This window comes from Artibeus jamaicensis, unplaced genomic scaffold, assembly GCF_021234435.1.
Source record: "Artibeus jamaicensis isolate MK-2021 breed Jamaican fruit bat unplaced genomic scaffold, CSHL_Jam_final scaffold_1283, whole genome shotgun sequence".
In the NCBI taxonomy this organism is placed as follows: Eukaryota; Metazoa; Chordata; class Mammalia; order Chiroptera; family Phyllostomidae; genus Artibeus; species Artibeus jamaicensis.
In genome coordinates, this window is record NW_026522028.1 from 22,502,450 (window position 1) to 22,514,317 (window position 11,868).

Consider the following 11,868-nt stretch of genomic DNA (forward strand, 5'->3'; position numbering starts at 1 on the left):
ATCTTAGAATCTCCTTATGTCACATGGCATCTGTATTATATTGATGTTTGTGTGCATGTGCGCATGCACACACATGTTGTATGCAGAGTTAATTCCTGAATTATCCTTTGATCTTCCACAAGACTCACTGTCACTATTTAACTATAATTTGAGTATGGTTCATCAGGAGAGCAATGAGTGAATGAATGAGAGAATGAGTGAATGAGCCACAAAGGTCACTTACACCAGGGGTCAAGTTAATGGAGATCACCCAACCCAGAATAAAATAGTCAAGTCATCCATGTTTGAAAGTCAGATGAGGGTCAGGAAGCTAAGTCAGACAGGGCTGCTCTGGACTTTAGGCTGAAGCTGATCTTTACTCTGTTAGCCTCCTTGCTAACAGGTGGCCTGTTTAGGTTGCCTGAGAGCCCCTAAACAGTGGTCAGTCTTAAAAGTGAATCAGGCATTTTCTTCCTTCTGTTTAAGGAGAGATAGGGTGGAAGAATTACCTTGAAGGAGTAGGATTACTCTGCTGCCACTTTAGCAGTATTTATATCATTTTACTCTTTTCAGCAGGCTTTCACATATACTTTCTTGATTCAAAAACATGGGGAAAACTAATTTTGCTACTGCATTTAAAGCTGTTGGTCATGGAAGCCAGTCTCCAGAAACACTAAGCAGATGACTGAACATTTATAAAAAGATACTTGTTCTTATTGATTTCATTTCAAACTGAGAAACTTAAGAGGTAGAAATTAGTATCCCTCCCTTTATACAGATGGTGGAATCAAAGAGGCTCCAAGTGTTTTAATGGCATACTCATGGTCATCTGTCTACTTCCTAGTTGAATGTCTGCTCTGCTCAGCTGTGGTACAGAGAAGTCTGATATATAATGAGAAAGCAGACTCAGGGATTTCGATTCAAAGCAAGTGATTCAAGCTATTCTAATTATGGACTCGTTGATGATTAAAATTGAGTATGAAGTGACACCAATTATATACTGTGATTTCATTTAGATGATAATATTTGACTACTTATTTTTAAATGTTTTGTGATTTCTTTTAGATGGTAAATTTGAGTACTCACTGTATGCAAGCCACTGGGCTCATAGGACAGGGCACCCCACAGAGTCATCTTTTCCCATCTTCTAGATGGGAAAAAATACACAGGACTTCCGCCAAGATGGAGGCATGGGTAGATGTGCCGTGCCTTCTCACACAACCAAGTTTGGAGACAATTAAATATTAGCAACAGAAAACACAGCCAGAACACAGAAAATTGAACTTTTTGGAAGTCCGTTAACAACGAATTCTTCAGCCTGACCAGTAAGGGGCGAAACCAGCGGCTGGTGAAGCGGGGTTGCACAGGAGGACTCGGTCAGATGGACTCAGGCATGCAGAATCCAGGTGCAGGGTTGGACCTAGTGAGCGACCGAGCGAGCGACCAGGCGAGCGACCGCGGGGGAGACAGCGGAGGAGCGGTGCTGCGTGTTGACTGTGGTAGTGCATTTGTGCGCAGGTGGACTGGGCCCAGCGGGTCCCGTGGAAAGCGGCAGTGGAGGGCACCGCCATTTCCCTGCTCTGACCCCACCTCCACATACAGCGTCTACACCCAGCGACTCTGAGTGGCCCGGCCCAGGGGAACCACCTAAGGCGCTACTCCTCACCCAGCTGTGAGAAACAGCAGAGGGGGTCGCCATTTCCCCCGCTCTGACCACGCCCCCACATACAGCGTCACAACCCAGAGACCTGGGAGTCCAAGGCACCGCTTCTCACACTTAAAGGGCACGAACAGACCAAAAATGGTGCAAGAAGATCTCAAAGCCCCACAGCCTATAGATCTAAGCAATGAAGAAATAGCAAAACTCTCAGACGCACAGTTTAAAACACTGGTGATCAGGATCCTCACAGAACTGGTTGATTATAGCCACAGATTAGACAAATATATGAAGGCTAAACTAATTGAAATGAATGGAATTGCACAGGAAACCAATAGCAATGAAAAGGAAACTGGGACTCAAATCAATGGAGTGGACCAGAAGAAAGCAAATAATGGCCAAACAGAAAAGAGTCAAGAAGCAAGAATTCAAAGAAATGAGGAGAGTCTTAGGAACCTCCAGGACATCTTTAAACACTCCAACATCCGAATTATAGGGGTACCAGAAGGGGGAAAGGCACAGCCACCAGTGGAAAACTTATTTGAACAAATAATAAAGGAGAATTTCCCCAATCTGGCAAAGGAAATAGACTTCCAGGAAATCCAGGAAGCTCAGAGAGTCCCAAAAAAGTTGGACCCAACAAGGAGCACACCAAGGCACATCATCATTACATTAGCCAAAATTAAAATGAAGGAGAGAATCCTAGAAGCAGCAAGAGCTAAGGGGACAGTCACCTACAAAGGAGTCCCCATCAGACTGTCAGCAGATTTCTTAAAAGAGACCTTACAGGTAAGAAGGTGCTGGAAAGAGGTATTCCAAGTCATGAAATCCAAAGACCTACAACCAAGATTGCTCTATCCAGCAAAACTTTCATTTAGAATGGAAGGACAGATAAGGTGCTTCTCAGATAAGATCAAATTCAAGGAGTTCATCATCACCAAGCCCTTATTATATGAAATGTTAAAGGGACTTATCTAAGAAAAAGAAGTTAAAGAAACATGAACAGTGAAAGGACAGCAAACTCACAGTTATTAACAACCACACCTAAAATGAAAGCAAACTAAAAGGACAGCTAGATCAGGAGTGGAAACATAGAAATGAAGATCTCAAGGAGGGTTAGCAACAGGGGAGTGGGAGGAGGAGAAGGGGGGAGAAGGTATAGAAAATAAGTAGCATAGACAGTAGATAGAAAATAGAAGGGGGCAAGAATAGCATGGGAAATATAGAATCTAAAGGACTTGAGACACATGGTCATAAACTAAAGGGGGGGTAATGGTGGGGATGGGGGGTAGGGTGGAGGGGAATGAAAGGGGGAATAGAACAACTGTAACAACATAATCAATAAAAAAATTTTTTAAAATAAATAAATAATTTAATAAAAAAGAAAAACACAACCCTGTTTGATTTCAGAAATCAAAGCTCTCTGGTCCTTTTTTTTTTTTTTTAATTTCTTTGGTATGAATCAGGTGAGGCTCTGGCTCTTAATGTTTTAAGAAAAGCTGCTTAAATTTTAAAAAATCCATTTCCTCCTTCCAAAAAAAGCCTAATTTTTAAATAGCAAATGAGCTTTGGTTTTCAGATAATTATGATCTTTTGTAAATGTATTAACTTGATTCAGCAGATCAATTGACATATGTGTTCTAGGCAGTATCTGAAAGCAGTGTGCATAGAAAATGTTTGTTGCCACCTGGTATACAGGATAAAAGTAATAGGTAGGAGGCATAGGGGAGGGAAACATGGCAGATCAGAAAATATTCTCTTGTATTTATTATACAGTATTACAGTTTATTTTTATAATAGATATATTAGGTGGGCGAAATGTTCATTCTGTTTTTAAGTGAAAGTAAAAGACATTTTTCATTTTTACCAATAACTTTATTGAATCGCATATTCACTCTTTTGTTCCACTGCCTTCTGCCATCTTTCAGGCAACTTCAAGATTCCATCTTCCCAAAACCTTTTATCTTTTTTATATTTTAAAGTATATTTTATTGATTATACTATTACAGTTTTGCAAATTTTTCCCACTTTATTCCCCCTCCACCCTGCACCCCCAACACTTCAGCATCCTCCCTCAGTTCATGTCCATGGATTATATATATAAGTTTTCTACATATAAGACATATAAAACTTGTACATATAAGACTTCTCTGTTTTCTATACCATTCTTTGCCTCTTGCCATCTATTTTATGCCTACCCATTAAGATTCTTATTCCCTGTACCTTCCCCCCCATTCTTCCGCTCCCCATCCCCACTGAAAATTCTCCATGTGATGTCCATTTCTCTGATTCTGTTCCTGTTCTAGTTGTTTGCTTAATTGGGGGGGGGGTAGGTTCAGTTGTTGATAGTTGTTGAAAGCTTTTTATCTTTTTTGAGCAAAGAACTGTTGTGATGCCTTTTGCAGTCTTCTACAGAATTGACATTTTTTTCCATTAACAGAATTTTAAAAAGACCAAAATAAATGGAAATTCAAAGGTGCAATGTTTGATGAATACAGCAGATGAATCAGAACTTCCCAGCCAGGCTGTAACAGTTTTTGCCTGGTCATCAAAGAAACATGCAGTCTTGTGTTATCCTGATGGAAAATTATGCATCTTCTGTTGACTAATTCTGGATGCTTTTTATTGGGTGCTGGTTTCAGTTGGTCTAATTGGGAGCAGTATTTGTTGGAATTAATCATCTAGTTTTCTGGAAGAAGCTCATAATAGAGGACTTCCTTCCAATCCCACCAAATACACAACATCACCTTCACTGGATGAAGATCAGCCTTTGGTGTGGTCAGTGGTGGTTTATTTCACTTGCCCCACGATTTCTTTCATTGCACATTATTTTTTTGTTTTGTTTTGTTTTGGGGGGTTTTTTTGATGTTTCTTTTTTTAAATTTTTTATTTAATTATTTTTCAAGTACATTTTTTTGTCTATTTCTCCCATCCCAGCCCTCCCTGCCCCGTCTCCCCACCTCCCTCCCATTCCCCTCCCCCAGTCCTCATCCCTGTGTCTTTCATACTTGTTCCTCAAAATCCCTCCCCATTTTTCCCCTTAAATTCCCTTCCCTCTCCCCTCTGGTCACTGCCCACTTGTTCTCTATTTCAGTGTCTTTGTTTTTATTCTGTTTGCTTGTTTGTTTTGTTGTTTAGCTTCCTGTCAAAGGTGAGATCATATGGTATTTGTCCTTCAATGCCTGGCCTATTTCACTCAGCATAATGCTTTCCAGTTCCATCCATGTTGTTGCAAAGGGTAGGAGTGCCTTCTTTCTCTCTGCTACATAGAATTCCATTGTGTATATGTACCACAATTTTTTGATCCATTCATTTACTGATGGGCACCTAGGTTGCTTCCAACTCTTGGCTATTGTAAATTGTGCTGCTATGAACCTTGTGGTGCATAGGTTCTTTGAAATTGATGTTTTAGGATTCTTGGGATATAATCCTAGCAGTGGAATTGCTGGGTCAAAAGGCAGGTCGATTTTTATTTTTCTGAGAAAATTCCATACTGTTTTCCATAAAGGTTGTACCAGTCTGCAATCCCACCAACAGTGAACTAAAGTCCCCTTTTCCCCACAACCTCTCCAACATTTGTTGTTTGTTGTTTTGTTTATTATAGCCATCCTGACTGGTGTGAAGTGGTATCTCATTGTGGTTTTAATTTGCATCTCTCTGATAGCTAACAATATTGAGCATCTCTTCATGTGTCTCTGGATATTCTGTATGTCCTCTTTGGAGAAGCATTGCACATTATTATAAAGTATCCACTTTTCATTGTCTGTCACAATTCGTTTTTAAAACAAAACATTTTTGTTTCATTTAAGTAGAGAATCAAATGCGGATATGTGGTCAAGAAGGTTTTTTTTTTGCTTAACTTATGTGGAAGCCAAACATCAAGGCAACTGACATAACCAAGCTGATGCAAATGATTTTCAATGCTTGATCTGGATATTTTGAATATGTTGGCTATCTCCCATGTAGTATAACATAGATTGTTCTCAGTTAATGTCTCGATTTGATTGCTATCAACTTCAACTGGTCTATCAGACCATGTAGCATTATCCAGTGAGAAATCCCCAGCAGGAAACTTCACAAACTACTTTTGACATATGATATCAGTCACAGCATCTTCTCCATACACTGCACAAATCTTTTTGGTTTTTTAGGTTTTTTTTTGCATTTCAGTTATATGTTTATCTTTATTGAAATAACAAACCATAATATGCTGAAAATGTTGTTTATTTTCTTCCATCTGCAATATTAAAATGGCTATACAGAAATCTACCAATTTTGATAAGTTTTTTAAATGTGTGCTGATATTAGAGCTGTCACAATACAATCTAACAAAATTGTTTCAAATAAAGAAGACAACTAAGTGCTAGTAGAGCTATCTACAGAAAAAAACTGAACGAACCTTTTGGCCAACCCAATTTTATGACTATTAACATATGCAATAAATTAACTAGTCTTTCCTACCTCCTCAGTTGATCATGCCAGGTTGAAAAAACTTGGATGTTTTGCTATAAAATCCTTTCTTTCATTTATTTCTTCTATAGGAGTATAGGTACATAGAGAAAGAGATCAAGATAATCAATAGTTTTTACCTGGGGGATATTCTGCATCCCTCCCAAGAACACCTGGCAATATCTGGACACACATTTGGTTATTAAAGCTGAGGGAGAGTGTGCTACACTCAAATAGTTGGTAGCCAGGAGTGGTGCTCCACAGTACACAGGATAGCCCCCTCTCTCCACACACACACACACACACACACACACACACACACACACAACAAAGAGTTATCCAATCCAAAATGTCAGTGGTGCTGAGCTTGAGAAGCTTTGAAATAGACAGACAGACAGATGATAGATACATGTAGAGGACTAAAGCTAGATATATAATAAGTACCAGACACTGTGTTCAGCAGAGAATGACCATCTACTTAATATAAAGTCATTATGTCTCTTTACATCTCAAAATCCCAGCCTTGTTTCCAACCTATGTACAAACCTAATTCTTTATTGGGAAAAGTGAAGTTTGGCCTTTCCCAGGACTTCCTGCATTTCTAATCAGCATTTTTTAAGGAGTAAAACCACCAAAACATGCATTGCTAGATGAAGTTAATTTTCTGTGTAGATACATAGTTCCTAGCACTGATAACAAAGTCAGCAGACTTAATCAGACTCAGATTCGGTATGCTGTTTCAGTGGAAAAGGAAAACAAATATAAAAGGGCACTTTAGAACTTTGGCTCTTGTTAAAGAGTTTATGTAATTTGCTACATTGAAGTTTAAATCCAAGCTCACAAGAACTTAACGTTTATGATATAAAAGTAATTCAAGATGAAATATGCAGTCCCCTAAGATATCTTTCCAGATCTATCCCCTTACTCTTCCACTTCCAACATGCCAACAATTACAAAAATCTGAATCAGTTTCTGCATAGAGTTTTCTTCCAGGTAATAAGGTACACATATTCTCTAATCAGTACAAATGAAAGATTTACAGACATGTCTGTGAGTATCCCATCCATGAAATACATGTTTGAACTGATTTAGGGTACCCGGTGGTCAAATACCTTAGATTTGCTGTTAACATCTCACTTTGTCAAGACTATCCTGACTGACAGTTAATACTATTGATATTTCAAGTCTTTTTTAGAAAAACACCTTGGAAAGTGTAAGTAAGTGTACATTGGTTTGAAGAAGTTCTTAGCATGAATTAATTGCAGATTAATGGTGGGGTTTAGTGACCTGGAAAACTTCTATGAAATATCGTAGCTCTTCTTTTAAGAAGAGAACCCTAAAGACAGTATGTGCAACTATGAAAACTATCTAATGTTAGGAATTTTTTAACTATCTTTTTTTTCTTCTCATTATATCTATTCCCTGGTAGACCAAAAACTAGATTGATTTCTAAATAGAAATACCTATTAGGATGAAGTCAAGGCCAATTCCTAATGTATCCTGTTGGCATTGGGACACTACTAGAGAGTGTAGGATTCTCAAAAAAGAATTGTATTGACATACAACAGTTTTCATTGTCAAAAGCTTGGTGATCAGTCTTTCCAAGGTTCCTGAAAATGTTGCTAACCAAAGCCATTTATTGACACATCTGTAAAACCTTCAGAATTACATAGAAAAAAATCTAACATTTGAAAATAGAAAAGAGAAGAGAAGTCTCTCAATACTCTGTTTCTAACCCATGTCAAGTCTCTCATTTTTTTAAAGAATGATCCTTTTTTCTGATCACTATAGCTTAACAAAATAGCAGGGAGCCTCATAATAAGGCCATGTGATTCTAACACTCTCCCAGAGTCCACCAGTCTATTTCTATATCTGTTGTTCTTTGCATGTCCCCTGCCCATGTGCCTCTGTCCTTCTTGGATGGATCTTTTCTCTATCTTATTTTTTCCTTCTTTAGCCATAATATATAAAACTAATGTGGTATATTGCTTTGTTTTTCTTGTTTTAGGGTTTGTTGTAATTATTTTTTAAGTTTTTCATAATTTTAGATTTCAAAATATTTCAAAGACAGCACAGAGAGATCCTGTATATATGTTACTATTAACCAAACTCTATAGTTTCATTTATATTTTCCTAGTTTATTCACAAATGCTTTATTTCTGTTCTAGGACCCCATCCAAAGCACTACATTGCATTTAGCTATCATGTCTTATTAAGCTTCTCTGAGCTCTGAGTTTCTGACTTTCCTATTAAAGACTCACAATTTTGAGGCATGCTGCTCATATATTTTGTAAAATGCCACTCAGTTGAGCTGCTACAATGTAAATGTTTGGTGTCCCCACTAAATTCACATGTTGAAATCCTAATCTCCAATGTGATGATATGAGGAAGGAGGCCTTTGGAAAGTGACTAGGTCATGAGAGTGGAGCCTTCATGAATAGGATTAGTGCCATTATAAAAGAGACCCTACCCCCCAAAAAACCCACAGAACTCCCTAGCCCTTCTACCATGCGAGAATAAATCAAGAAGTCTACAACCCAGAAGAGGGTGTGCACCCAACCATGATAGTAGCCTGATCTTGGACTTTTAACCCCCAGAAGTGTGAGAAGTAAATTTTTGTTGTTTATAAGCCACCTAGTTTGTGGTATCTTGTTATAGCAGCCCAAACAGATTAATACCTATGTTTATCTGATGTTTTCTTATGATCAGACTGGGGTTATGGTTTTGAGGAAAAATGCCACATAGGAGATGTTTCCTTCTCATCACATCATCATAGGTGCATGCTTTCAACATCACTTATCACTGGTAATGGATTCTTGTTGATTTTTAATACCAGTAAATGCACACTGCTTGTAAAGTAAAAACAAGAAAATGGAATGTTCTATATGTTTCACTAAAACGTAACTGTTGAAATTCTTCCAACCTTTAAGTTGCTGTTATCTACTCTAATATAGTACTGCATGTCTGAAACGTAGTATTTACCTGATACTACTTAGCGAATGAATGAATATATCCATATCTGTCTCCATACTTATCTATACCATGAGTCAGGGTCCCTGGATGGGAAAAAGATGCAGCCTAGATGCTAACCATTTAATTGTCTAGCCAGTGTAATCAATCTGGGTTTTAAAGAGTTAATTAAAAATAATTTTGGACACCAATCATATATTTTCATCTTCCTAAAAGAATGTTCTAAGTTTTCATTTGGTTTTGATATTCAACTGTGGTGTTTTAAAGAGTGCTAATGAAGTGAGAACTAAGCATTTAGGAATGAAGAAATACAGACCTTGGGAAATGGAGGGGTGGTTTAGAATTATTATTGTAAAATTACTTGTTTTCATTGGTCTTTGAGGATTTTCCCTCCTGTGTGGTTTTTTGTCATCTCATTAAAAGAGAAACGCTCAACGACATCATCTTCAAACACTGCCTGGCCAAGTGGAAAGAGGCAACCTTTTAAGAGCTGTGGTTTTGTTTTCTCTATAGCTTGAGTGACTTTTCATGCTTTACCAAAAGCAGTGAATTTTACTTTGCCAACAGACTCAATTGAAAGACGCAAAGTAAAATCAGCTGTTTAAAAATTCAGCTTAATTTTGCAGAACATGCATTCTCTCAAAGCTAACTTTAAAAAGCCAAAATGATTGCTAGCCTTTGCTGGTGGCACTGATGGCTTGAGGAATACTGAGTGGAAAAGTCGGCCTCTCCTGGTTAAGGCATACGGAAAAGTTATCTGCCACTGTGGAGAGGTGAGAGGACAAGGCCGTACTGAAGAATAAGAGTTTCTTTTATTTCCAATTCTCTTGTACATTCGTTGTTAGTAATTTTAAACTGTCCTGGCATTTTGCAAGCAATGTAAAGGCTTAAATCTCTGGAGATGGTAGTGGTTTGTGGGAGTAGGAGTGGGGTGGGTCAGAGAAATCCGGAATTCTAGTGTTGTGTTTTGAGAGTAAACATTATGAACTAAAAAGGGAGTGCTAAACATCTTCTTTTCCCTGTTGACAATGGATCCAAAATTCATATGATAAGCCTGTTAGGGAAATAGGAACAATTTCTAGCCTTTGCTCCTCTTTGGGTTCAAAAAATATTAAGAAAACCATGGCTGACAGAACCGGCTTTTCACTGGGAATCAAATACCTAAAAATCAGTTCAAAATAGAATTTCAAAGATAAACTCCTCAGGACAATTCATACACTACAGCAAATTTGGTGTTTGGGTACTTGGACACTGAATTGTAAAGGAAAGGTTTCTTAAGATAAGCATTTGTGTTTCAAATTTCCCCCACTTGGCTCTTTATGATAACAGCTTTCGTAAATAGCATAGCAGTTGAAACATTTATTATTGGAACAGAAATGCAATTACATGCAGATGTTGTCTTGTGATTCATTGCTTTGTGCTACACACATTTTAAAGCTGGAGGAAGGACAAGCAGGTCATCAAGTAAATGCTCTAGGCTGAGCTCCACTTACTCTCTTGACTTGAGTTATCTAATCTCTTTTGTGAGTGTTGCCACAATCTAGGCCTCTGTGGCCCTTCTTGGCAGCCTGTTTCATTGTGCAATTACTCCAACTACCGTCAAAAATGTCTTTTCATCCAACATAAAATGTTTGTTACTTAATCCAAACCTGGTTCTTTCTCCAGCATTGCTGTTCCAGGGAATATAAAATAACCACCACATTAATTTTTTTCAGGTTTATCATTATTTTCTACTTTTTGTCAAGGTGGGACTTTTCTTCTTTTTTATTTTTTTTTCTTTTTTCACTTTGCAATGAATAACTACTGTAATGTCACATAGTCATCAGAGCTATGAAGGAAATAAAATGAGTATACTGCTATGGAACCCACTGAAGGTAGAATGGTTGGTGTCAGTCCTGGTTGTCATGGGTGGCCTCCTACTGGAGAAGACTTTAGTATAAATTCTGAAGGTTTAGGGGTTAGCAGTGAAGATGCCAAGTGTACTGGTTTCCTGTTGCTGTTGTAACTAATTATCACAAGTTTCATGGCTTAAAATAGCCCAGATTTATTTTCCTACAATTCTCATGCCCAGAAGTCAAACACAGGTCTTGCTGAGCTAAAATCATGGTGTGGACAGGGCTGCATTCCTTCTAGAGGTTCTAGAGGGGAATCTCTTCCCAGACTCTAGAAGCTGCCCATATTTCCTTGGTTGATAGTCTCCTTCTTCCATTTTCAAAGCCACCAACATATAGTCAAGTGTCTCACATCTAATCACTCTGATACTGATTCTTCTTTCTCCCTCTTCCATATTATAAGGAACTTGTGATTACACTTGGTCAACCTGGATAATACAAGATATTTTTTTATCTTAAAGTCAGTCGATTATCAATCTGAATTCCATCTGCAAGCTTAATTTCTCATTGCCATTTAACAAACAACATATTCACAGGTTCTAGGGACTCTGATTTGGACATCTTTGGGAGGCCACTGGTCTGCCTGCCACACTAGGAAGGGTGTTTCAAGCAGTGGGAAGGACATGTACAAAGGTCCTGAGGTCAGAACAAGACAGGTATGTTGGGGAAACAGAAAGAAGACCATTGTGGTTGGACATGGTACTATGCGATTAGTTTGGAGAGGCTGGCCAGAGGTCAGATTATGGAGAATTCTATGGTCATGGTATGAAACTAGATGGTATTCTAATTATAGGAGAGTACCACTACAGGTTTTAAGCAGGAAAGTGGCATGCTCTAATATATAATTTTAAAAAATGGTTATGGCCTGTCTTTTATGCATTTAGAATTAAGGAGTGAATGTAAGAAAGATTATATGATGGT

At 38.1% G+C, this 11,868-nt stretch overlaps 1 long non-coding RNA gene across 1 annotated transcript in view; it reads left to right on the plus strand.

Annotated features, from left to right (window-relative positions):
* The window catches only part of LOC128625952 (uncharacterized), a 259,328-nt gene extending 257,421 nt beyond the window's left edge, over positions 1-1,907 (plus strand). The window contains exon 5 of the long non-coding RNA XR_008389818.1: positions 1,045-1,907. This is a non-coding gene — a long non-coding RNA (uncharacterized LOC128625952). The remainder of the gene's footprint in view (positions 1-1,044) is intronic.
* The last annotated feature ends 9,961 nt before the right edge of the window (positions 1,908-11,868 follow it).